General features: G+C 42.3%; 1 protein-coding gene across 2 annotated transcripts in view; it reads left to right on the plus strand.

The window, feature by feature from the left end:
- CD3E (CD3 epsilon subunit of T-cell receptor complex) overlaps positions 1 to 25,119 on the plus strand; it is a 58,282-nt gene that overhangs the window by 20,726 nt on the left and 12,437 nt on the right. The window contains exons 1-2 of one of the 2 annotated variants that reach the window (XM_070273675.1): positions 8,768 to 8,793; positions 8,880 to 8,969. The gene's annotated coding sequence lies outside the window, so the exon portion shown is untranslated. Of the gene's footprint in view, positions 1 to 8,767; positions 8,794 to 8,879; positions 8,970 to 25,119 lie in introns of those variants that run through there. The other variant, XM_070273674.1, reaches the window with a different exon arrangement.

Below are 25,119 nucleotides of genomic sequence, written 5' to 3' on the forward strand. Positions count from 1 at the left end.
TAGACACAGTACTTCTCAGGGCTTTTAATATGTTAACATGGAACAAGTTTTGGTTTTGTTTTTTTACACATCACCTATTAGTTTTTCTAGAACTTTCTGTTCACTGAAAAAAATTGGGACAGTATTTCTCAAAGTGTGGTCTGCAGACTACCCAGAATCTGTCACTGGTCCTCAAGGAGGTAAACACAAAACCCAAGACTAAGTGTTTAAAGCTGTTATAAGTAATTTGATGTTGCTACAACATCCAAGGCCATGATCAGAGGACTCACTGTATGGGGTAAAAACAGCTTGGGTGTTGCAAATTGCAATGGCAAGAGGCATATGGTGTGAGCCTCATACTAGTCACATGCAGTGGAACCACGTGTTGATCATACACAGAGTTTGCTGAGCACTGGTTCAGGAAACACTGAGGGCCCAATCTCTATTGTACACATGGGGATATTGACACCTGGAGAGGTAAAGTGACTTGTTCAAGGTCATGAAGGTCAGTAGCAAAGGGCTGACCCTAAGGGTTGCCAATTGGGGGGCCAGATGCAAGAAGAGCCAGTTAAGGAACAAGAAAAATAGAAAATAGAAGAAGAATGTGGCTGAAAATGGTTTCACGATGGTGACCCTGATTTTAGATGACATCCTGCCAGCAGATCTCCATGCAGCCCCTCCCAGGATCCCTACAAAAACGTAAAGTGAAAACTAAGGCAAATAGACAAAGCTAATGCCAAAATCTGGTAAGGGTCTTGATGATGAACTGGATTGAGGAAATTCAATCTTGAAAAAGTAAATACCTGAAAAAAGTAAGAAAACAGTTTGTAGCTCCTCCCTCTGTCTAGCATTGACCTATACCCAGGAGCAGGCAGGTACCAAGCTGGCCAAGTGCAAGACAATAAGAGGTGAGTGGGGGCTGTGGCAAATGAGAGAACATGTCCCCATCCTGAGACACATCTGCTCCTCAGGTCCAGCCAGTTGTTGGCATGAGAAAGGTAGGCCTAGGGGCCGGCCCAGTGGCACAGCGGTTAAGTGCGCACGTTCCACTTCGGTGGACTGGGGTTCGCCGGTTCGGATCCTGGGTGCAGACATGGCATTGCTTGGCAAGCCATGCTGTGGTAGGCATCCCACATGTAAAGTAGAGGAAGATGGGCACGGATGTTAGCTCAGGGCCAGGCTTCCTCAGCAAAAAGAGGAGGACTGGCAGCAGTTAGCTCAGGGCTAGTCTTCCTCAAAAAAAAAAAAGAGAGAAAAAGAGAAAGGTAGGCCTAGTGTTGTTGCATCTTTTTTTTTAATCTTAACATATAATTTTTTATTTTTAGTTAAACTTTTTATTTTGAGATACTTGTAGGTTCACGTGCAGCTGTGATAAACAATGCAGAGAGATTCCCTGTACCCCTTCACTCAGTTTCTCCCAATGGTAACATCTTGCAAGACTCTAATGCAATAGCACAACCAGGGTACTGAAATTAATTCAGTCAAAATACAGAACATTTCTCTCACCACAAGGATCCTGTCACATTTTTTTATTGAGATATAATTGACATATAACGTTATATTAGTTTCAGGTGTACGACATAATGATTGAATATGTATGTATATTGCAAAATGATCACCATAAGTCTAGTAAACACCTGTCACCATACATAGTTACAAAATTTTTTATTCCCTCGTGTTAGGAACCTTTTTTAAAATTGAGTTTATAATAGTTTACATCATTGTGAGATGTCAGTTGTACATATTTCTTGTCTGTCACCACATGAGTGCTCCTCTTCACCCCCTGTGCGCATCCCCCAACCCCCTTCCCCTGGTAACCACTGAACTTTCTTTGTCCATGTGTTTGTTTATAATCCACATATGAGTGAAATCATCTGGTGTTTGTCTTTCTCAGTCTGGCTTATTTCACTTAGCATAATTCCCTCCAGGTCCATCCATGTTGTTGCAAATAGGATGATTTTGTCTTTTTTTATGGCTGAGTAGTATTCCGTTGTATATATATATACCACATCTTCTTTTTCCAATCATCAGTCAATGGGCACTTGGATTGCTTCCATGCCTTAGCTATTGTGAATAGTGCTGCAATGAACATAGGGGTGCATACGTTACTTTGGATTGCTGATTTCAAGTTGTTTGGTTAGATACCCAGTAGTGGGATAGCTGGGTCATATGGTAGTTCTATTTTTAGTTTTTTGAGTTTAGTTTATTTTTAATTTTACTATTTTCCATAGTGGCTGCAGCAGTTTGCATTCCCACCAGCAGTGTATGAGGGTTCCCTTTTCTCCACACCCTCTCCAACATTTGTTATTTTCAGTCTTAGTGATTACAACCATTTTAACAGGTGTAAGGTGGTATCTTAGTGTAGCTTTGATTTACATTTCCCTGATGATTAGTGATGTTGAGCATCTTTTCATGTGTTTATTAGCCATCTGTATATCTTCTTTAGAAAAATGTCTGTTCATTTCCTCTGCCCATTTTTTGATCAGGCTGTTTGTTTTTCTCTTGTTCAGTTGTGTGAGTTCCTTATATATTATGGCGATTGACCTTTACTGGATATATGATTTGCAAAAATTTTTTCCCAATTGGTGGGTTGTCTTTTTGTTTTGATCCTAGTTTCTTTTGCCTTGCAGAAGCTCTTTAGTCTGATGAAGTACCGCTTGTTTAGTTTTTCTTTTGTTTCCCTTGTCTGAGAAGACATGGTGTTCGAAAAGATCCTTTTAAGTTCAATGTCAAAGAGTGTACTACCTATATTATCTTCCAGGATTTTTATGGTTTCAGGACTTATCTTCAAGTCTTTGATCCATTTTGAGTTTATTTTCGTGTATGGTGTGAAATGATGGTCTGCTTTCATTCTTTTACATGTGGCTGATCAATTTTCCCAACACCGCTTATGGAAGAGGCTATCTTTTCTCCATTGTATGTTCTTGGCACCAAGAACTGTTAAGATCTACTCTCTCAGCAGCTTTCAAATATGCAGCACAGTATTGTTAACTATAGTCACCATGCTATACATTACATCCCGTGCCTTATTTATTTTATAACTGGAAATTTGTATCTCTTGACTCCCTTCACCCATTTCTCCTACTCCCCACCCCTGCCTCTGGCAACCACCAGTCTGTTCTCTGTATCTATGAGTTGGGGTTTTTTTTCAGATTCTACATATAAGTGAGATCACATGGCATTTGTCTTTCTCTGCTGTCACATCTTTTTTAAAAGAAAGAGAAACTCTGGATTTTTGGTGAAATAACCCACTCTATAAATATTGACAATGAATTTATATGTTTTTAAAACCCTATGAATATTCTCTACGTGATTTCATTTATACTGAGTTCAACAACTGGCAAAACTCATCTTTGGTGGTAAAAGGTAGGATACTGGTTATTCTAGAGTGAGGATGGTGACCAAGGGGGGCACAATGGTGGCTTCTAGAGTTCTTGAACTGCTATTTCTCTATCTTGGCGCTTGTTACATGGATACGTTCACTTTGTGAAAATTCATCAGGCTGCACACTTCTTTGTCCACTTTTCTGTAGGTATGTGAATAAAAACTTGACTGAAAAAAAGATGGAGTCTCTACACAGACGACCTTACCTTTTAATGAAGGTACACGTGAGCAAAGAGAACTCCGAAACACAGGACAGATGTGACATTCTTATAAAATATTTGCAATGGTTCATTGAAACAGATATGGTGATTAAAAGTTTCTCAGCTTTGAGGAAAGAGGTGCCCTGCCTCATGGATCAAACACAGCACTTACCACACAGTTGGTGTTCAGTAAACCGATCTTGGGGTAGCAAGAGTGGGTACTTTTAGGGTAATGGTGGAAGCATAAGTTTCAATTAAGAATTCTTTCTCCTTGACAAAACTAGTCAGGTTGTTCTTTTACCAAAAAGCCACTCTCATTTTGAGTTTTTTCCCTAATCTAGTTTGTTCATTTAGTATTTTTATATGAGTGACTTGTAGTAATTTGTAACAGCCAAACAGAATTTAACAATAGTACTAGTAATAAGAAACTCTAAACTAACCAAGCTTTTTACACTTATGTTTTTTATTCTCTATTTTATCTTGAGAAGCAAAAACTCTATGAAAGAAAATGTCATTTAGCAACAGAATCACTGAAAAAGAGATCTGACATGCTAAATTCATTCCTATTTTCATCTCTAAACCTTTTTTCATACTGTTTTTTCTCTATAACATTCCTCTTCACTGCTCTCCACCTATCCATAGCCCCTCTCTTCTCTTAAAGTAAGGTGCAGGGGACCATATAATTTATCATCTAAACTGGGACACTTTGAGAGTGAAAGTGGCATCATTGACATTTGCACTGGAAAAACAGGTATAAACCAGGACTGTCTCAGGGCTGCTGGATGTAGGGTCACTTTATTCTAAACTCTTGGGTCCTCAGTTTCTGCATTTATAAAATGAAGGGATTGGACCAGCTGACTTCTAAGGACCCTTCTGACCCTTTACACTCTGAGTCTACTGCTCAGATTAAAAATGCTTCATCCTAGGGGCCGGCCAGTGGCATAGTCGTCAAGTTTGTGTGCTCCACTTTGGCAGCCCGGAGTTTGCAGGTTCGAATCCCAGGCACAGACCTACAGACTGTTCATCAAACTATACTGTGGAGGCATCCCACATACAAAAAATAGAGGAAGATTGGCACAGATATTAGCTCAGTGACAATCTTCCTCACAAAAAAAAAAAAAAAAGGCTTCATTCTTAGAACTCAGTCAGAAACCCTCCAGATGCCACAGGCCTCAGGACCACTTTTTCTCATCGTAGATCTGGTGAATGCTGAGAAGCAAATGTGCTGAGCTAGCTAAGGCATTTCAGCTTCTCTGCCGTCCTGTCCATTTCCCACTGAGGCCTGACGCCTTCAGGGGAACAAGCAGGTTGGACCTGTCGGCTCAGAAGCATTTCTGGGTGGAAAGAGCAGCCAGCCGCTTGTCCAGGCAAACAGGATGTGAGTCTTCTCAGGTGACTCAGAGTGAGAGAGGGAAAGCACTCCTGCCCAGCCCAGTGGGGGGTCCACCCCCAGCTTCAGAAAGGGGAAGACTCAGGGGAAAGCCAGCAACACTGCTGTTGTCTTCCAGTCTGTTCTAGGGTCGTACGCCCTCTGAGCGTCAGTGTCTGCTGAGCTGCGCCAGCAATAACCAGAGGAAATGTCTTTCTTTAAAAGAGCGAGCAAAAATTATCATTTAAAGCTGTCGCCTTGAGTATAAGCTTTCATTCTAATGATGCTGACGTCATTCTGAACATTTCTAGAAGGACTCCTTCGGAATTGCCTTAGAAGTTTGAACCACAGTTTGTTTTGATGGCAAATCTTCGTGCTTTTGAGAGTGAGTTTGGTTTTTGGACACATTTAAAAGTCAAGTCGATCAAATCCAAAGAAAGTGGGAAAGTGAGTGACCAACCTGGGCTCTGATTATAAAATCACAAGAATGACGATCTTGTGAAGTGTGTGAACGGTGCCTGAGGGGCTTTTGAAAGACAAAAAACTAAAACACTATTTTTTGTGCATAACTCATGTAAGGTCATGATCCCTCGAGAGTTTACCATGCCTCTCTCATATAGTTATCGAGTTGAATGTGTCCCTTAAGTGGCTCTTCTCTCTTCATGGATGGAGGCCTCTCCTTATCTGGCCCTCACCGCTCTCCCGCGGCTCTTCGCCATTTTCCAGGCTCCTTGAAGCTCATTTTTAGCCGTGGCAAATAATCCCATGCTTGTCCTTACCCCCACATATGTATCTGTCCGTACTATTCTGTCTACTTTGTCCACCCGCTGAATTCTTACCTGCCTTTCAGGGTTAGGCTTCCCTGACTGCCGGAGCCAGAGTTAACAGTTCTCTTACACTTTGTGACACCTTTATAATGGCCCTTGCTGCGCTATGCCATTATTACTTGTTTACATGCCTGTCTCCACTCTAGACTGAGTCCCTTGAGGGCAGGATTCAGGTCTTATGCATCTCTGTGTCCTCAGCACCTGAAACAGCTGGGCACAGAGGAGACACTCAGGGCGCATTTGCCGCCTAGGAGAATGTGCGCTTACTGACTAGTCCCCTGTGCGCCCCGTCCCTCCGTGAAGCTAAGCAGTGTGAGGCTCCCTCTGGTGGAACCCAAAGGAGCTCCAAGAGTGGAGGCCAAAAACGCAGTCCCAGCTTGAACTTCGCTTATTTTTGTGTCTAAGTGAAGATTATCTCCATGATTGAAAATCTACACTGAACAAGGGCTTCCCACCTTCCACAGTCTCCAGCCAATGGGCCATCAGGAAAGGAGGGGAGCAGATAGAATCTGCGACATACACAATAGGTTCTATCTGAATGTGTATAATGTAACACATTGAATAATAATTGCCAGAATGTGCCTCCTACTTTCATTCATTCATTATAGGTCTCAATTATTGAGTGAATGATCAAGAATGATCCTGAAACCTAGGGGTCTGAAACCTAGAATTTGGAATGTACCCACTCACTCAATTAATAAATGATTTAATTAAATAACAAAACTGAGGCTAAACACTTATAAAGCACCTGTTACATGTTAATGGCTGATTAGAACAGATTGCTGAGCCCCGCCTGCAGAGTTTCTGATTCTGGTACCAGACGAGTCCTGAAAATGTGCATTTCTAACAAGATGTCAGGTAATGTTCAACACAGCACTGAAAAAATATTAGAAGATGCCATATCTGGCTTCAAAGAACCCATAGTCAGTGGGTGCTAGAACCTTTGGAAATCTCTTTGCCAAGCATTTGAATACATTGTATCATTTGATTCTCTACTCTATGTTACAGATGAAGAAAATGAAGATGACAGATATGAAGTCATGTACCCAGCTAGCAGCTCACTCCTGCCACAAAATAAATGGTAGAACTAGGGCTCAGTCTGGGAATTCTGCAAAATTCTTCCCACAGGTTCACACAAAGCCCCAGAAAGTCAAAGGAAATTTTTTTTCTTCAGCTTTTTACTGTGGAAAATTTCAAACATATACAAAAGTAGACAACAGTATAATGAACCCTAGGTAGCCATCACTCAGCCCCATTATCATCAACCCGTGGTCAACATTTTTCCATTTAGAACTTCACCTACTCATCCAATATTATTTTGAACAAATTGAAGACATCATATCATTTCAGCCATAAATATAACTTTAATACCGTTATCCCACCTAAAAAGAAGTAACATTTCCTAAATATCAAATAGCCAGTGTTGAAATTTCCAGTTATCTCATAAGTGATATAGAATGTTTTTACAGTTTATTTATTTGAATTAGGGTCCAAATAAGGACAAAATATATGAAGCAAAATTTGCAATTGGCCCATATGTTCCCTAAGTGTCTTTCATCTCTAGGTTCCCCTTCATCTCTTTTTTTATTTTCTTGCAATTTAAATTTAAAGAAACCAGGTCATTTGTCTGATAGAGTTCTCCATAGTATGGATTTTTTGCCTGTATCACCATGATGTTGTGCACTACGTTCCTCTGTATTTCCTATAAGTTGGTATTGGCATTACAGCAGTGGTTCTCAATCTTTAGTGGGCATTAGAAACATCTGAATGGCTCGTTAAGACAGATTGCTGAGCCCCACCTTCAGAGTTTCTGATTCTGGTAGAGGCCAGTCCTGAAAACTTGCATTTCTAACAAGTGGACAGGCGATGCTGCCCACACCCGAGAATCAGTGATGTGGACTGCACTGAGGCTCAGTCAGATTCAGAGCTGGCTTTTTGTAAGCACGACTACCTCACAGCTGGTATTGTGTTCTTAAGAGATATATAGTGTGTGGTTGTCTTTTTTTTGTGATGTTAACAATCTTTGATGCTCAGTGCCTGGATCCATTCATTCACTGGGTATTGCAAAATGGTGACGGTCTAACTCTATCATTCCTACTTCGTTTACTAGCTAGTCTACTTCCAGGAAGAGAAACTCCTTCATCTACTAAACGATTACCCAGTGGGATAGTTCACATAGGAAAGACTAGTTTTTAGCACAGTGAGTTGGTTCACTAGCATTGTCCAATGGCTACCAACTAGACATTTATTTTTGTTTGTGTTTGTTTTGTAGTATTGTTGTTACCACATGAAATTGGGATTCTCTTGCCCAAATTACAGCATCGGCTTTTGGGAAAAGAAATGTAGCTTTATTTTGAGAGACAGATCTGCAAGGAGACATGGGGCATGTGCCCTCAGATCTGTCTCCCCAATCCAGAGCTTGAGGCACAATTTATGAGACGAAGGGCAGAGCAGTCTGAAGTGTGGAGATCGATGATTGGAAGTAAGGAGAAGTGAGGTCATTGATAATCTGCGCAAACGTAGTCAAGCTTCATGCCTCTTCACAGGATGCATGTTCACAAAATAGCAGCGTTACCACCATCTGAGGGTGGAGTTTTTAGCTCCCTGAAGTCAAAAAAGGTCACTTATGGAGTATTTGTGCAGGCCCGCTTGAGGGGTTGGTAGCCTCAACCTGCCTGAACTAGACAAGGGATCTCAGTTCCTAAAAGATAACTCTTAATTACTCTATCGATAAGATGGGGTCAGATGAACTGGTCCTGGAGGGCCCGCCGTTACATTGTGGAAATGAACAAAGGAAACCTAAATCAAAATGGAGTCAGGAAGCCATGAAGGGAGGGCTCTCACTCCCTATCGCCCAACGCAGCTTGCAGACCCCAGCAGGAAGAAAAAAGATTTCCTTCTGACTCAGCAACCACAAGCTGCCTACCACTTGCAGTCGATGAAAAACTGCCACAGCCCTCCCCAACTTCCTCCTGAAAGCTCATAAAAGCTGACCTTCCCTTTGTCTCCTCAGGCTTGCCTGTGATTCGCCACGGTGCGCTTGTCTAGAATTGCAATTCATCTGCTATTCCCGAATAAACTCATTTTGGCTAACTGAAGACTTTGTTTTTCATTTTTAAGGTCAACATTTCATGGAGAGCACGAAGAGACAAACCCCTGAGGAACTAATGACGCCCCCAAAGCCGTGTGTGGTACCCACTTTGTGCTTCCGTAAGTTCTTTTCCTTTCAGTTCAATAGGTCTCCTCTTGGATTCGAGCTCCCTCTTTTTGGTCGAGCTCTCTGACTTTATCCGGGATCTGTGTTTTTTTTAAGGCATCATCCTTTTGGTGAGTATTCGTTTGTTTTTCTGAACTTCTAAATTAAGATTATGGGATCTCAATCCTCTAAACACTCTCAGGATGACCCTCCTTCAGGGACCCCAGCCAGTTTTAGGTTTAAAAACAAAGGTCCCTCCTCATGTGCATTTTTAACCTAACTAGACCTACCTAACCAAAGATAATTTAGAACTGCAATGGCCATTGTGGGGTACCTTCAATCTCCCAAAATTTGTTTTTTAAACTGAATGGGATGCCTATTTCAGTTGGTATCTTGAGTCTTCCACGCGTGTTCAGGACTCTAAAATTGCCTGTCTACAAAATACCATTTCCAAACTGACCCAGGCAAAGAAACAATTGAAAGAAGATACAAAGACCTCAGAGTCCTCTCCACCCCTCCCCCTTCTGTACTAACTTTCTCCTCCTCTGCTGCCCTACCCCGCCCCTCTGTGCTCTCCACTTCCTCAACCAGCCCCCTGGCTGAATTTCTCTTTCTTTTGGAACCTCTCCCTACTCCGTTCTCATCTGAACCCGTTAGAACCTGCCCCTTGAAAACAAACGCTCTGAGGGCCCTAATGCTAAGCCTCTAATTCCCTATGCCCCCTGGACTAAGGCCAAACTACAAGCCACAGTCAAAGATTTTCCTAGAGTTACTGAAGATTCTCCTGGGTTTGCCAAGGAATTTAATATAGTCATTCAGACTCACCAACCAGGTTTCTCAGATTGATCCCACCTAATTCACAGGCTCGTTGGCAAAGGCCAAGCTCAGCACTGGTTGAAAATAGCTAATTGGGATGATCCTGGAAAATCTCTAGAACTGCAAATGAGAGGCCAACCCTGTGCCTTGTTACGTAATCAGGCCCAGGCAATTGCTCAACGACTTCAGCTGACAATGCCCACGGCTTTTCCCCACCCCTGTGATTGCAATAAGATTCAGCCTTGCACTCAGAAACCCAGTGAACCTGCAAATGACTATTACAGTCTACTCCAAATTGTCTTTTTTTTAAAGATTGGCACCTGAGCTAACAACTGTTGCCAATCTTCTTTTTTTTTCCCCCTCCTTCTTCTCCCCAAAGGCCCCCAGTACATAGTTGTGTACTCTAGTTGTGAGTGCCTCTGGTTGTGCTGTGTGGGATGTTGCCTCAGCGTGGCTTGATGAGCGGTGCCATGTCTGCACCCAGGATCCGAACCAGTGAAAGCCGGGGCCGCCGAAGCAGAGCGTGAACTTAACCACTCAGCCACAGGACCGGCCCCCCCAAATTGTTATTAAGGAGAATTCTGGTCTCCCTGTGGATGTCGCATCCACGTGGGTAGCCTTCAACTCTATGTTCATTAATGGGCTAAACTGGGACCCTTCTCTTTTGCTTAAGAGAACCAGATAAAATGGGAATCTATGTCCACTCCAGATTTAGTCAATTTGGCAAACCAATTAGCCTGCACCCTAGATGATTCTACTAAGAAAAAGACTATTAAAATCCTTAATCTCCAGCTTCAACAGATGGAGGCTTGTAAGCGAAATCCTCCCAGCCTCTGTCATTATTGTAAGAAGCCAGGACGTTGGAAAAAAGGCTGCTATAAACTAAAATGCTCCAGGAGTCTTCAGTCATCCAAGCAATGTTTCCAGTGTCCTCCCACTTCCCAGTGATGAGACTGAGGAATCACAGGGGCTTTTCCCGATGCTTCCTCTAAGCCAGCTTGGAGAAACAATTCTCCAGATTAAGAATGAATTTCTGTTCATCCCTATTGCTCCTGGAGCTGCCCTCTCAGTGTCCAACCCCACAACTGCTAAACAGCCGGCTGCCTCGGAGAACTGAAACAACTCAAATAGTGGGGGTGTTTAAGAAACCTTCACAAGCCAAAAAAAGGTTGAATCAAAAATGCTAGTGCCCTTTTAACAGGAGTGAATAGGGCATACCTTTATGTCCAGACTGGTGATGACAAAATCAGGGAGCAGGTTGACACACTGTTTAAAGTGCTGCATACTGTGAATCTTAATACCGGAATTCAGGTTTTAATGTTGCTTTTCCAAGTAGCGAATTCTCAGCAGATGAGAGCAGACCGCTATGATGCAGCATTGTAGTGGAAAATGTTGGATCTGGGACTGATGTTGTGTTCCCAAAATACAGTCCAGGAAAACGTGTTCACGCTGCTCCTGGGCACTTTAAATTGCCAAATGGGCCATTTGAGGTTTGGTGAATAGATTTCATACAGCCATCCCCATCTCACGAGTATATATGTCTTGGTAATAGTTTTCATGTTTTCTCATTGGGCTGAAGCTTTTCCATGTAGACAGGCCACTGCCTCCTCCATGGCTAAGATCTTCTTGGAAATGATCATTCCTACCTGGGTAACCCCTCTTGAACTTCACAGTGATTGGAGAACCCACCTTACTGGTCAAGTGCTGCAACAAGTCTGTGCCGTTTGGCCAGTTCGACAACACTGTCACTGTGCTTGTCATCCCCAGTCTTCAGGACTGGCTGAACATATCAATGGCATCATCAAAACCCAATGGCAAAGTTTGTAGAGACCTTTCAAACACCCTGGCCAAAAGCATTGCCATTGGTCTTTCTGAAACTTAGGGCCACTCCCTTTGTAACCCACAAACTCTCACCCTTTGAAATAATTGCTGGGCACCCGATGCATCTAGCCCCTGCCTCTTTTGATTCACAGCTGATAAAAGGAGATATATTTCAACATCGTAAAGGCCTAATTGCATCCATTGAGAGTAACCATATATTAGTAGAACAATCTTTCCACAGCGTGCTCCCAGGAGACAAAGACCTTAAGCATCACAGCTTATACCTGGGGATTTTTGCCTATTGGAAAAGACATCTCCAGACTCTGTGCAACCCTATTAGAAAGGCCTCTTACCAGGTACTGTTAACCAACCCTTGTGCCACTAAACTCCAAGGAACAGACTGTCAGATCCGTGTGCCACATCTAAAGAAAGTACCAAATCCTGACTGGCCCTGCGCACCAGCTGGTGACCTAAAAGTAAAGATTTCTAGGCATTGGAGCAGATGACAGCTGAAGGAAACAGCTGTCCCAAGGTGCCAGGACAAGGCCTGTGTATTTTCCCCACTGTTAACTTCTCATTTATTTTCTCCCTCTCTTTCTTGGAAAGACAATGCTTTTATCCATATTTTCCAATCCATTGCCAAAGGAGGAAATCTTTCTGCTTGTTGGATTTGCCACCAGAAACCCCAATTTGTCCATGACAGCAGTGACCCTCTGGTATTATCTTAAGTCTGCTTGCTGTAACAAAATAACTCCTCTCTGTGCAGCCTTCAGGCAGAAAGTCCACAAAACAGGATGATTTCTCCCCAAATATTCCTCAAATAAAAAGAGCCAATCAATAAATCACTATTAATAATCAAACCCTAACAGGAGTCTTATGTGCACCACTTGGTTTTATCATTATGGCAAATGGAACTCTCGATGGGCCTATGAATGCTTGGACAGTTGGTGAATGGGAGGCCAATATTTATTAGGATATTTAACAGTCCCTGTTAATATGCATAATAAATCTGAAGCTTCCCATTGGTCTCTTCCAGTAAACCTTCATAAGCATCTCCAATGGGAACTAGCCAGGGGCATACATGGCTCCATGTTTGCCTCTATAGGGAGAGCCTTTCTCCTTTGGGTTGGAGTAAGTGCCAATCAGCTTAAATCAGAAATCTCTTCCTAACATTAGGAAAGCTAGCCAATTCCACAGCCAAACAATAGCAGCCCAACAGTGATCACTTGACTCATTAGCTAAAGTAGTTTTAGACAATCCCACAGCCCTTGATTACCTACTTGCTGAACAAGGAGGCATTTGAGTAATAGCAAATACTATGGACAATATGTCCTGTAGCACATGGAGAAACACCTCTGGAGAAGTAGGAATTCAATTACACAAGATCAGGGAACAAGCACACTGGTTACAACAAATTTCATCTGACTCTCCATGGTCCTTTGATTTGTTCCGTTGGCTACCTTCATGTCTAGGGTCGTAGTTTAGAACCATCATACAAACTGGACTTGTCATATTACTTTTAATTCTGCTTTGCGTAATTATTTTTAAACTTTGTACCTGTTGCCTGTCAAACCTCTGCCTAAATGATGCACTGAATAGAAGGATGTTAGCTCCACACTTTGAGATGATTGCTGATGCTTTTAACCTTGACAAGATATAATCTTAAGAGAGAAAATGCCTGTTTCCCCCCTTCTACCTTCCTTGTTACTCAAATGTGGCTTCAAATGGTTTCCAGTCACCATGTACCTTCCCTCTGATGTGGATCATAACATTCAGGAAAGTTCCTTCCTGGCGCCAAGGGACAAAACATAATTCCACTAAAATTGGATAACCTGACATTTGATCAGTGATGCTTTCAAGGAAAGATCTTGATCAAAAGCGAAAAACGTGAAAATGAACAAATGAAACCTTAATCAAAATGGAGTGGGGAAGTCATGAAGGGAGGGCTCTCATTCACACACCACTCACTGCAACTTACCCCAGCACGAAGAAACAAGATTTCCTTCTGACTCAACAATAGCAAGCTGCTCACTGCTTGCAGCCAATGAAAAACTGCCACAGCCCTCCCTAATTTTCTGCTAAAACCTAATAAAAGCTGACCCTCTCTTTGTCTCCTTGGACTTGCCTGTGATTCACCATAGTTTGCTTGTCTCAAATTGCAATTCCTCTGCTATACCAGAATAAATTCAGATTGGCTAACTAAAGACCTTGTTATTTCATTTTTAGGGTTGACAATGTCATTATAAACTCACAGCATTAAAGATGTTTGATGCATTTCAAACATTATGGTCATGATCCTTGTTGATTCTCAAATTTTCCCATCTTTGGCCAATGGGAGCCTCTTAAGTTGGCTCCTGAATCCTTGTAAGGGGTGTTTACTGTATTATGTAAGAATATTAGGAATATTCAAGTCTGCTATAGAAAATAAGAGAAGGAAACAAATAAGGAGGATAGATGAAATTAAGTGTAGAAGCAAGTAGATTGTGAGACATGTTAGACCTTGATGAGTAAAGCAGATGTCTGCTGATACAGAAAGGGATGGATAAATTAAGTAGGCACTAAATATTCACAAGGCACATGAAACACCAAACATTTATGAGACAATATTCATAAGATCTTAAATCAGCCCTGCTTTGTGACACCTATTCTGACGCTCTGTGTATTCTGCCTGAGATTTGCAGATAAAACCCATAGCTGCCCATCATGTTAAATGACAAGCTACACCTATAGCCCAGAATTCTTGCCCTTGGGATCTTACTACAGAGTATAGGGGAAAAAAGTTTTCCTCAACCTTCTTAGGGTCCCTGGCTGGGTCTGAAACTTAAACTGACAAAGACAGATTAACATGAGAAAAGCCTACACATTTTGGTTTTTTTTTTTTGAGGAAGATTAGCCCTGAGCTAACTACTGCCACTCCTCCTCTTTTTGCTGAGGAAGACTGGCCCTGAGCTAACATCCATGCCCATCTTCCTCTGCTTTATACATGGGACGCCTACCACAGCATGGCTTTTGCCAAGCACTGCCGTGTCCGCACCCGGGATCCGAACTGGCGAACCCCGGGCTGCCGAGAAGCAGAACGTGCGCACTTAACTGCTGTGCCACCGGGCTGGCCCCAAAGCCTACAAATTTATGTAATATAAGTTTTACGTGACATGGGAGCCGTCATAAGGAAATGTAAACTCAAAGAAACAGACCTGAGTATTCTATGCTAGGTTTGATGAAGAGTGCACAGTTATGGCGGAATGACAGGTTGAATATGAAGTAATTGTAGTAACTTGGGGGAAACTTAGCAAAGACTGTTGGTTCAGGTTCCTTAAGAAGTCCCTTTGTCTTGGGAGATAAGGATGCTCCTTTCCTCCAGGCATGGGAGGGGTACCTCTCACATGCGGATTTTAGGACCTGTCTCTGGGAAGAAGGGAGGGAGAAGAGGTGAGTGACCTTCCTGCTTCTGTCGTTTTTCTCACACTCCTTCTTCTTGAAACACTCAACATACCAAGGTGCCATAGTTGGGGTAGTGTGTCCTGAACCTCATCAAGAGCAAGAGGGTTGGGGTCCAGCCACCATCAATCTGCTGACCCCCTTGCTCACCTACAACTCCAGTCCTTGGAGCAGGCTGATGCAGCAAGAAGAAAGATAGGACTTATGAACATTACATAACACAGGATACACATTGGGTGGGTCTTCTACTGGTTTGCATCCTATCCTAAGGGGGTTAACCTTCCCCAATTCTTTTGTTCCTTACTAAATGTTTTTAATTGATTTAATAAACCAAATGGTTCAAGGATTTTAATTTTGTCTGTGAGCCATTCTATTCTGTGATCTCTGAGATTGCTTGTTATATAGTATATTAGGATGCTATCATAGCATCAAGGTAATTTCTCACATGACGGTCCTTTTGACACACATGACAAGATGTTCCAGGCTCATCTTGTACACTTCTTGCCCTAGACCTGAAATTATCTACAATTATTCAAGGATCCCTGATTACTTTTAGCTGGAAATAGTATCTGAGGCTAAAATCTGGGCATTGGGGTGCTCATTGCTACTGAGTTGGTAAATTATTTTTTGCATTATGTTCTGTTTTATGTTACATAGACTTCTTAGTTCTTGCATTAAAATGAATAATTTAAAGTTAAATATGCAGGCTCAGACTTGAATCTACTCTTTATACAATCAACTCTCAATTAGCCAGGCTTTATAGATAAATGCATAAGTGGGAAAGGAAATAGAGATACCAGATTTTGGGTTAAACATGACAAACTGAACACACACACATTTATCTCCTAAAACCCTACTAAAATAGCATAAACCCATAAAAGACAAGGCAAATATGAAAATAATAGCAGATAGAAAATGGAACAAAAGTTTAGAAGCCAAAAAACAACTGAATGAGTGGTAAATAAATTGACATGCCAGAAAAAGGCAAATTCTTACAGGATATTGAAGAAATAAAATATTCCTCAACTCATGCACTGAGGCCAGCATAACGCTGAGACAAAAATCGGATACTCTATAACGAAGAAATTACAAGCCTATTTCACTAATGAAAATAGAGGCAAAAATCTTAAACAAAATATTAGCAAATTGAAGCCAACTAGGTGAAGGGAGGGAGGGAGGAAAGAAGGAAGGAAACCAAATAGAATTTATCCAGTTATACCACAATGGTTTAATATTAGAAAATCTATAAATGTAATTCACATAAACAGATTAAGAGAAAAACCATATGAACATCTCAATAGAAACAGACAAAGCATTGGATAAAATCCCATGCCTATTCAGGATAAAAACTGTTTGTAAATTGGAACTAGAGGGAATTCCTTAACCTGAGGAGTAACTATTAAAATCCTACAGCAGGGGGCCAGCCCTGTGGCCTAGTGGTTAAATTTGCATGCTCTGCTTCGGTGCCCCAGAGTTTTGCGAGTTCGGATTCTGGGTGTGCACATGGCACTGCTCATCAGGCCATGCTGAGGCAGCGTTCCGCATAGGACAGCCAGAGGTGCTCACAGCTGGAATACACAACTATGGGGCGGGGAGCTTTGGGGACACAAAGAAGAAAAAATTGTTTTTAAAAAAATTGACAACAGTTGTTAGCTCAGGTGCCAATCTTTTTAAAAAAAAAAAAGAAAAGAAAAGAAAACCCTACAGAAAATATAATCCTAAAGGGGAAAATAGCAGAGTCATTCCCAAATTAGGAATTGAGAAGAATGCCCCATGTCCCCGCTTCTATTTGGTGTTGTATAAGAGGCCGTATCCAGTGCAGTACAAGAAAAATAAATTAGAGGCTTACAGAACAAACAAGAGGAAATAAAGCTGTAATTGTTTGCAGATGACATGATTTTTCACATTACTAAAATGAAAGAATATAAACAAATGATTAGGAATAATAGGAGAATTTAGCAATGAAACTGGATGTAAGATTAATATGCATAACATTAATAAACAGTTCTACACCCCAACAACAATCAACTAAGAACACAGCTTAAAAAAAAAGACACCACCTCCTATAGTATCAAAGTATATACAACAAAAATCTAACAAAAAATATATATAACCTAGATAGAGGAAATTATAAAACATTCTTGAGACATTTTAAAATACTTAAATAAATGGAGAGCTATAGCATTCATGTATTCAAAAACTTAATATCAGAAATATGTCAATTCTCCCCAAATCAATCTACAAATTTATTCCATTTTCTATCAAAATCCCAGCAGGGTTTTTCATGAAACTGTTAAGATGATTCTAAAATTTATATGGAGAAGTAAAAAGTCGAAAATAGCCAGGACACTTCTGAAAAGAAAAAGCAGGGCAGAGACCGTACTCTATCAGATACCAGGATTTATTATAAAGTTATAATAATTAAGATGATGTATGGATGTAGGGATGGAACAATTAACTGATGAAACAATGCATAGCCCATTATTAGACCTTCTCACATATGAAACTTTGGTATGTGATACAGGTGGCCTGTCAGAAGAGTGGGGAAAGGAAAGACTTAAAAATACGGAGCTTGGGAAAATGCCATATGGAAAAAAGTGAAATTGAAGCTCTAGTTTACATCATACACAAAAATCAACTCCAAATGGCTTGAGGGGTGGAGGAAGCAGGCAGGAGATTGTTGGTTTTCATTACAAGCCTTTCAGTACTATTTGACTGTTATATTATTTTGATGAAAACATAAATTAGTTCTAAAAACATAAATTTTTTAAGAGAAAAAAGTTCCCAATGTTAACAAAGATATGATGAAACAATCACATTCATACACTGACTGAATATAAATTGGTACCATATTTTAGGAGGACAATTTGAAAATATCTGTCAAAATTTAACAGCATATACCCTTTGGTCCAGCAATCTCTGTTCCTGGGGCTTATCCTGCAGATATACTTTCTGAAAGAGGTATGTACATGGATGTTTGTTGCAGCATTGTTTGAAGTAACAACAATGAAAACTATATGTAACCTAAATGACCACCAGTAGAGGATAGGTCAAGTAAATAACGGTACCTCTATGCAACAGAACATTTTGCAGACAGTACAAAGAAAAAAAGAAAAATTCAGAAAGCTTGACATTTCAGATGTGGAGAAATACCAGGTGAAGACAAAGTCAAAAGAGTGGCCTGGGGTGCGTCTGAGGTGGTGTGGAGATAAAGGCCACTGAAGATGAGGAGGTCAAGAACTCTGGCTTCAAGAGAGTGAGAAGGATAGCCCAAATGGAGTTACTCAAATGTTGAGGGTAGAGAGAAAAAGTACAAACTGTGTGAAGTCCCTAGTGAATGTAGGGGAATGCTGGAGAGGTAGATGGCAAAACCTCAAAAGAGGCGGGGGAGACAGGCAGAGGCAAGGACTTAGGAACTGGCAGTTTATCTGGGAATTGATCCTATCAAGCCGAAATGAGGGAGCTGGGAGAGTACAGGAGGAAAGGAGAGCGCCAATGAAGAGCGAGTCATTAAGCTAGTAATTGCTCTGGGCACCTGGGACTGAATCTCTTTGGAGACCCTCTGAGGAACCTTGAGGAGTGCACTTCAGAAATGAATCCTCTGACTGATGGAAGGCTGAGGCATGATCCACTAACTCCTCAGCGGTTAGTTGAAAGATGCCTCTGGGCGCATTGACTCCCTACCCTCTCCTACCCATTTGGAATTGTGCCTGCCTGCAAACTTGAGGCAGAAAAGGCTGAATGTGTCATAGCAGTAGGCTTTTGATGTGGGACAACATCGGTGTGCATCAGAAGTGACCACAGAGCTGCAGCTGAAGTCATAGATGGGCCAAGGGGGCATGGCATAAGACACCAACAGCACCTCCACAAGAGTTTTGTGCAGGAGAGTGGAAAACTAATGGGCTGGAAGAGACAGTGAGGAAGAGGGAGAATGTTTGGCCTTTTCCTCTTGATTTTTGTCCTACGAGGGGAGAGGGGCATTTGGAGAAAGAACAAGAAAAGCAGTATCTTAAGGAGAGAGGGAGAAGAGGAGGCAAGCTCTGGCAAGATAGGAGGTGTGGGGCAAAGCATGGTGTGAAGAGGTTGAGGATTTGGGGCAATCTCTTTTTACTTGGAATTCCAAACAGCACCAGAGAAAGGGCTGAGAGAGGAACAATGCAGTAGGGCGGAATGTAGAACAGTTATGGGATAAGAGCACAAGGAAGGATAGGTGGCCTAAGGAAAACTCTGGAGCTAAGAGTCTTCGATGGAATTGACAGGTCTTAAGTTTTCCAATTTAGGCATAAACTTACTTTGGTGCCAGAACCCAATGACAAACCCAGTCCTCTATAAGCGGTACTTTGTTATGAGTGGAATAGAATCTCCACCTTGGGGTGTGTCAAGGGGTGAGAAGAAAGCAGCATCCAGCCTCCAGTTTGACTGAGATTTTTGTTACACACACACAGCCATCTACCTATTCCTTCAGCAAAGCGATGGCCTGGGAAACAATATTTTACAGGACACAGTGGTCTAAAAGGGGGAAGACAAGTAAATGGCAATTATAAGAAGTGCTGTGATCGGGAGGGTTGCCTAACCTAATGTCTTGTTTGGGGTTTAGGGCAGACTTCCTGGAGGATGACACATCTAAGCTGAAACTTGAAGCATGAGTGTGAGTTGACCAAGATGAAGGTGAATTTTCTAGGCAAAAAAAACAAGTGTATGTAGAGGCTTGGAAGTAAGAAGAAGAAAAGGCGTGGAGTGTTTAGGCATCTACTAACAATTTGGTATAGTTAAAGCATGAGAGAGGAAGAGGGAGAAATAGAAGTCTAGATAAAGCCAAAGAGAGAATCGAGAACAAGACTCTCCTCACCTCCCACCCTCCCACCCTCCCACCAACCCTTTATAGTTATCCTGAGAATGGTGGGAGAGTGTTTCAAACTTCAAGCAGTAGTATGACAAAATCACATTTTTTTTTTTTTGGTGTGTTTTGAATTCACTCTCACTGTCTTATGGAGAAGGGATTGGTGGGGCTAAACATGAGGTAGAGAGACCACCATTGCAACAGCCAAGTGAAACTCAAAGGGTTAATCCAATCCTCCTCCTCTCCCCCAGCCTGTGGGGTCCTCTAGGCTGGCAGTAAAATGGGGCCACTGCATGACACCAAAAGCAGAGGCAACAAAAGTAAAAACTAGATAAATTGGACTACATCAAAGGAGGGACACAATCAACAGAGTGAAAAGGTGACCGATGGAATGGGAGAAAATAATTGCAAATCATATATCTGATAAGGGGTTAATGTCTAGAATATATAAAGAACTCCTACAGCTCAACAGCAACAACAAAAAACAACCCATTAAAAAACGAGCAAAGGACTTGAAGAACAGACATTTCTCCCAAGATATAAAATGGCCAACAAGCACATGAAAAGATGCTCAACATCACTAACTATTAGGGAAATGCAAGTCAAACCACAATGAAATATCACCACACATGCGTTAGGACAGAAACTATCAAAAATAGAAAAGAAAAGAACAAGTGTTAGCAAGGATGTGGAGAAATTGGAAACTTTGAGCACTGTTAGTGCAAACGTAAAATGGTACAGCTGCTGTGGAAAATAGGACAGCTGTTCCTCAAGAAATTAAACATAGAAGTAGCATATGATCCAGTAACTCCACTTCTGGGTATATACCCAAAAGAATTGAAAGCGGGGTCTCAAAGAGATGTTTGTACACACATGTGCACAGCAGCATTATTCATAATAGCCAAAAGTTGGAAGCAACCCAAGAGTCTATCAACAGATAAACACATAAACGAAATATGGTATATACACAAATAAAACATTATTCAGCCTCAATCTTGAGGACATTATGCTAAGTGAAATCAGCTAGTCACAAAAAGACAAATACTGTGTCATTCCACTGATGTGAGTTTCCTAGAGTAGTCAAGTTGACAGAGACAAAGTAGAATGATGGTTGCCAGAGGCTAGAAAGAGGAGGGGACTGAGGTGTTGCTGTTTAATAGTACAGAGTTTCAGTTTTGCGAGATGAAGAGAGCCCTGGAGATTGGCTGCACAACAACGTGAACGTACTTAACATTACTGAACTGTACCCTTGAAAATGGTTAAGATGGTAAAGTTTATGGTATGCGTATTTTACCACAATTTAAAAAAAAAAAATCACATGTCCAAAAAGAAAAAATGGGGTACTGCTTGGAGACCACAAGTTTTCTAGAACCTGACAGGAGATGGGAACTATTTGGGAAGCCAGAGGTGGGAGCATGGATAAGTAGACTCCCAGTAAACAAAGTGGGCTTCCGGGCTGGTCTCATAGCTTGTGGTACAGGCTGAGTGAGGCAAAGTTCAGAGGAGCAGAGACATCTTACACCAAGCATTTACACGCCCAAAGTGCTGATTTCCTAGTCAATTGCTGCCTCCTTCTGTTCATTTTGGGAGGGAACTGGAGACTAGATTCTGTGAACCCAGGAGGGAGGAAGTCTCTCAAATAGTGATTCTCAACTGAGATGGTACCGTTCTCTAGAGGGTATTTTGGAAATGTGTGGAGTTTTTTTATGTGGGATGCTAGAGGCATATAGTTAACCAAATGCTGGCATCTTGCAATGCACAGTACAGGTCAGCAAAACAAAAAATTGTCCTACATCCCACATGGCTTTCAAATGGCCCAAGGGACATTTATGGACATAGCAGTTGACAGAACCCTCACCTGGGTTCCTTGACCTATTACTAAGTGCTATTATATTAGCAAAAGCCAGTGGAAGCCCTTGAAACTTTCTGTGATTCCCAGCCAAGACTGTAGACAAAAAACAGTATTGCACCCTAAAGGGAATGGTAGAGATTAGCGTCACTTTGAAAGACTTAATGCAGGGATGGTGGTCCTATCACATCCCCATTTAATTCACTAATTTGGCCTTTGCGAAAAATGAGAAATCATTGTGCATGAAAGTGGACTGCTGCAAACTTAGCCAAGTAGTAGCCCCAAAGGCAGCAGCTATGCCAAATGTAATATCTTTATTGGAGCCTTCACATACAGGCAAGAGACAATATGCTTTCCTTGTCTTGCCTGGGGCCACATTAACTTACACACTCTCTGTCATAACATGGTCTGAAGGTACCTGAACGATCTGGACATTCTTCAGAACATTGCATAGGTCCACAATGTCAATGACATCATGTTAATCAAATCAAATGAGCAAGAAATGGCAAGCACTTGGAGGCCTTGTGGAAGGGGAGAAAAACCCCATGAAGATTCGTGGGCCTGCCACGTAAGTGATCTTTTTAAGACTCCATAGTCTTGGACCTTTGGAAGGCCATCCCTTCCAAAGTAGAGGTCATGTTAATGCACCTTGCACTGCCCCTACCTTTAAGAAAGAGACACCATGCCTTATAGGTCCCTTATGTTTTGGAGGAGCATATACCACACTTGATTTATCTACCATGTGACATGGAACTCTTCTAGCTTTGAGCGGAGCCCAGAGCAGTAAAGCACTCTTCAGCAAGTCCAGGTTGCAATGTAAGCAGCTCTGCAACGTAGGCCATACTTTGGCACACCTGATGGTAATTAGAAGTATCTGTGGTGTGAAAAGATGCGTTTTGGAGTTTATGGCAAGTTCTAGTAGTAGAATCACAATGTTGACACCTAGGGTTCTGGAGAAAGGCCATTCCATCTGCAGGAGAGAATTATATACCATTTGAAAAGCAGCTCCTGGCATGCTACTAAAGTAGACATACTGGTAGAGTTAAGAGACTGACTATGGGACATCAAGTGACCATTAAACCAGAACTGCCCATTATAAGGTAGGCACTGTCAAATCCACCAAGTCATAAAGTTGGGTGGGTGTGCAACAATCCATCGTAAGATGGAAGTAATACAACCTGGATCAGGCACGAGCAGCACCCGACGATACCAGCTGCAGGAGTACCTGCCCACACTCCAAGGTCGCCCACTACTGCTGCACCCATTCTTCACCCTGAGCTCAACCTGTGGTTGCATGGCGGGCCATCCCTTAGGACCAGCCGGCAGCGGAGAATAGAGCCTGAGCTTTGCTGACAGATGTCAGCTCATATGGGGATGCAAGCCAAAATGGATTGCTGCAGTCTTGCAGGTACACTCAGAAGTGGCCTGAAAGACAGTAGTGAGGGGAAATCCTCCCAAAGGGCAGAGCTCCCAGCATTGCAACTACTCATCCACTTTTTGTGGAAAGAGAAGTGGTGTGGTGTCAGAATATATAGAGATTCATGGGCAGTGGTGAATGGCTTAATTTATTGGTCACAGGCCTAGAACAAATAATAGAAGATTGGGAGCAAGAAAGTATGGAAAAGAAGCATGTGTATGGACATATGGGAGTGGTTATAAAGCATGAAGATTTTTGCATCGCATGTTAACACCCACCCAAGGACATTCATCATGGAAGAGACACTACAACACGAGGTAGAAGAAAATGACTTAGCCAGCTAATGTCAACTTGCTTTTGTCCTCAGCCATCCCAAAATAGGGACAATGGGGTTATGAATGTACTAGCTATTGTGGCAGTGATGGAGGCTATACCTGGATACAACAGTGTGGGCTCCCACACCAAAGATGATCTAGCTACTGCTGCTGCCAAAACAGAGTCCAACATTGAGCCTCCGGTTTCGGACCATCCCTGGAGGAAACTGATCAACCACTCTTGGTGAACTGATTACATTAGACCCCTTCCCAACCAAACCTGAAAAGGGCTCAATTCATTTTATAGGAATTGATACATATTCTGGGTATGCGTTTGACTTTCTTGCCTACAATGCCTCAGCTAGCCCTACTATCCAAGAGTTCACATACTGTCTGATCCATCAGCATTGGCTCTTGCATGGTACCACAGTGGACCATGGGACCCTGTTTATAACAAAGATATATGGACATATGACCATGGGATCCACTGGTCCTATCATATACCACATAATCCTGAAGCTGCCAGCTGATGGATCAATAGAATAGTCTTTTGAAGTCACAGCTAAGGTATCAACTTAGAGATGACACCCTGAAGCCTAGGGTACTATCCTTCAGGATGTGGCATTCATCTTAAATCAATGATTATGCTATGACACTGTGTCCCCAAGAAGTAGAATACATGTATCTAGGAACTAAGGGTTGGAAGTAGGAGTATCCATGCTTACCATTACTCCCACTGAACCATTTAGAAAATTTGTGCTCCTGTCCCCACAACTCTAGACTCTGAGTTTCTAGAGGCCACGGTTTCCAGAGGCAGAATGCTTCCACCGTGGTACACAGCAAGAATTATATTAAACTAAGCTACACCTGCTGCCTACCACTGCCAAGAGACCAGTAGGCAAAAAAATGATTCACTCTCCCAGCAGAATGAATATCTCTTTATCATCAGGAGAAGTGAGGGCTGCAGGGAGCAAGGAGTATACACATAGAACCCAAGTGTTCACAGCCTGAAAAAGCCATGTCAACCAGGGGCTAGAATCCTCAAGCTATGTCTTCCCTTATGTCAGCAGAAGTGCTGGCTGAGGCCGGGAGCAATCTAGAATATGTAACAAAGGAGGGAGATGATGAATGTCAGTTGGGGCCCCCAGAACAGCTGTATAGTGGGACTGAAATTTGTCCCACTAACTTTCCTTTTATAAGCTTCTTCAGGAAAAGAGATCAACCAGAGTCCTGAAAAGGTGTTTAAGGATGGGGTGAAATTATTATATAGCAAGTGGATCCGAGCAGTGCAAGGGGTCAACTGTGTGGATGCTGGTGGTGCCACCAAGGTGCCCCCTTGAGGACCACTCACTCCCCCAGCTGCCAGGCTTGTGTCCCCCGAGGGCTCACAGCTGAGCCTTTTCACAGGAACTTTCCTCAGCCGAAGCAGCTGCCTCCCCCAAGTTCACATCCCCTCTCTGGGAACAGCTCACATCCAAGAGTAGATGATGTGCCAGTGGCCTCAATTCAGGACCGCTCTGAGGGGTCATCCCAGCCTAAGAACCCCCGTGGGATTGGCTGAGCTCTCTGTTGCCACCTCGTTGTAGCTCACCTTCTCCCCCTGCCCAATCCCGCTTCCTTCCCTTTCAGGTGCTGTCCCTGTTCCCCCTCAAGGAGCCACCTGCACACA

The sequence above is a fragment of the Equus caballus genome, chromosome 7, assembly GCF_041296265.1.
Source record: "Equus caballus isolate H_3958 breed thoroughbred chromosome 7, TB-T2T, whole genome shotgun sequence".
Taxonomy (NCBI): Eukaryota; Metazoa; Chordata; class Mammalia; order Perissodactyla; family Equidae; genus Equus; species Equus caballus.